This window comes from Poromitra crassiceps (assembly GCF_964638095.1).
Source record: "Poromitra crassiceps genome assembly, chromosome: 8".
Classification (NCBI taxonomy): domain Eukaryota; kingdom Metazoa; phylum Chordata; class Actinopteri; order Beryciformes; family Melamphaidae; genus Poromitra; species Poromitra crassiceps.
In genome coordinates this window covers 14,856,358-14,859,428 of record NC_139629.1, presented here as the reverse complement: position 1 = coordinate 14,859,428, position 3,071 = coordinate 14,856,358, and the positions used below count along the sequence as shown (strand labels likewise).

Sequence of the window (3,071 nt, the reverse complement as noted above, 5' to 3'; positions counted from 1 at the left end):
TGGGCCTAACATGGGCCCATGGCCCACACTTTGGGAATCACTGAGCTATACTGCAGACACTTAAAAGGAGAGGAAATCATTTTCCTGCTCCAGGAGGAAGAGGACAACTTTTTCTTTCAGCCTGTCTAACACAAACAGACACACACACATGCACGCACGCACGCACGCAAGCACGCAAGCACACACGCACGCACGCACGCACGCACGCACGCACGCACGCACGCACGCACACACACACACACACACACACACACACACACACACACACACACACACATGCACACATGCACACACACACACAGTGGTGGGCTACATTGACTCAAGTAGGCCTGTAGGCCTACTACAATTTTGAGGTCGCCTGTATTTCTATTTTATGCTACTTTGTAGCCTACATATATATATTCCATTACATTTGATAGGGAAATAGCCTATACATTTGACTCTATTAGATTCATTTCACAGCTATAGCCTATAGTAGTTACTTTTCAGATCAATATTCGATATTTGAAACATTTGATCATCTTCCTAAAATATAAACATTGTTATAGATTAGACTACCCAAAAGTATAGCCAAATTGATCAGCTTCATGTTGACAACTGCTGCAGGCAATGTCAATAAATCAGTATTAGGCAATTATTATCTTATTAGGCTAATGATGACTGATGATGGCATGCCCCACAATCGTCGAGTGATGTCATACCCACTGATGATGTCATGCCCCACAATTGATGATGTCATCATCATCATCAGCATCGTTGAGTGAGCATGCTCAGAACATTGAGTGTTGGCCAGTGGTAACTGATGATGTCATACCCACTGATGATGTCGCCCTACTTGTCGAGTGGTGGCCAGAGCTGCCAGAGCATGCCCAGCCTTGTGGCCAGTGGTGACTGATGATGACATAGTAACATTGTGACATCATCAGTGATGTCATAGACTGAATTGCGGTGTTGCCAGTGGTGACTGATGATGTCATAGCAGACATACCCACTGAAGATGTCATACCCATACTGACTGATGATGTCATACCTACTAATGATGGCATAGACATTGTGACATAATCAATGATGTTATATAGCCTACTGATTTGTGATGTCATCAGTAAGGTCATTCTCTGGTGAGGTTATAAATTGGACGACTCTTGCGCACAGCCCAGGCCAATCGAGCCCTGAACCTGCGACAATAACATGGAGGCCCAGTGGCACTCTGGAGCCGGAGAAACTCCTTTAGAGCACGTGCATGAGTTGGCATACGTTTGGTCACCCCCCCCCCCCCCAAAAAAAAAAAAAAGTGCGCCCATGGGGGATCGTCTCGCAGTCTCCAGCCTAGAAACTTTGATAGCCTACTCGTAATATAAGTAGCCTACATTTTGCTGCCAATACAATAGCCTACTTCTACTGCTAGATTGAATGCAATTCTTTTATTTTGTAATCTTTATTGTCTTGCTACTTTTACTCAAGTAAAGGATCAGAGTCCTCCTTCCACACTCACACTCACACTGACACACACACATATACACACACACACACACACACACCCCTACACGCTTACACACGCACGCACGCACGCACGCACGCACGCACGCACGCACGCACACACACACACACACACACACACACACACACACACACACACACACACACACACACACACACACACACACACACACACACACACTCTGAAGGTCTCCTGGGGGAGGTCCATGCAGACGGCTAGATTGCGCCACTCGGAACTCAATGAATTATAATGAGATGGGGGGGGGGGGGGCATTAATGGCCGGGGGGGGGGGGGGGGTAGAGTAGGGGGGTTTAGCAGAGACACGCCCACTGGAGGCGTTCCTCTGGACCACTGTATTGAGACAATACCGTCAATGAACTGCGCTTTTCCCACGTTTTCTCGAGTCCAGGGGGAGAGAGACGCTCGTTTCGTTTTGGAGTAACCGCCGAGATTTTGTTCCGCTAACAACAAAGATGTGTTGGAGTGCGATATAACAACATAACGTTAGCCCGTCTGCTGTGTGCGTGGAAGCGAACGTTAGCGAACGTTAGTCACTCTGAGGAGACCAAGGAGTTTTCTGGGAGACTCGCTCACTGGCTTTGATTTCCCGGCCCGGGGACTTCAGCTGTTTACGTTGCATCAAGTTATTTGTCCGCTTCGACTTCACGTCTTTGAATAGAAGTGGAAGAAGTGAAACAGGTAAGGGTTCTCTCTTGTAAAATGATCATAGTCAATGATCATGTGTTTGAATTGTTACACTTTGTTGCTTTCTCTGTTCACCGCACAGTGGACTTTGCTGCTGTTTATGCAGACCTTTGTTTTTTTTTTACACGAATTGCTCTGGATAAACTGAAACTAATAGGATTAGGGATCGTGGTTTAAACATAAATGAATGGTTAATATTTAATATTCCGGGAGATCACGAGTGAATAATATCTCTGCTCATAGTCTCTTCTTCTTCGTGTGTGAATCATTTGATCCTACAACAGCTCATCCACCAGCCAGCAGTGACCGAGCTTTTACTCAATACAGTGAAGTTAACTCTGCCAACTCTGAGATGTTGCCTTCTTTCTGAGCTAAATATGTTCGACTGTCCCTCTCATATACCGTAAACCAGGGATACTCAACTTGCTTTGCCCGAGGGCCACTTTCGTGAAATGATAGAAGGCCAGGGGCCAGTTAATAAACAAACAATATACATTTTTCTGTAGCAGATTGTAGGTTTTTGGGGTGTCAGCCGGAGTTTAGGCTGACAATGTTGTGCACACCGGATAGTTAGTTAGGTTAAGTTAGTACATACATAAGTGCCTGGGTAGCGAGCAGACTGCAGTATTTGACAATTTAGCAGCTAAATCATAGATTATTGAAAGATATTCCATATTCCAGACTGAAATGCTATAACAGAAGTGCAGTATTGGCCAGAATGACATGAACATTTGGACACTTCAGTGGGTATCTTGCATGTTGCGTTCAGGTGCACTGTAAAAAAAGTTTTTTTTTTTTGCAATTCCATCGCGGTTGACACAGGGGGCGCCCGCGGGCCGGGGGCCGCAAGTTGAGTATCACTGCCGTA

At 45.7% G+C, this 3,071-nt stretch overlaps 1 protein-coding gene across 1 annotated transcript in view; it reads left to right on the top strand.

The window, feature by feature from the left end:
- Positions 1-2,182: 2,182 nt before the first annotated feature.
- LOC310781681 (fibroblast growth factor receptor 1-A-like) overlaps positions 2,183-3,071 on the top strand; it is a 27,242-nt gene continuing 26,353 nt past the window's right edge. The window contains exon 1 of the mRNA XM_083642272.1: positions 2,183-2,197. The gene's annotated coding sequence lies outside the window, so the exon portion shown is untranslated. The remainder of the gene's footprint in view (positions 2,198-3,071) is intronic.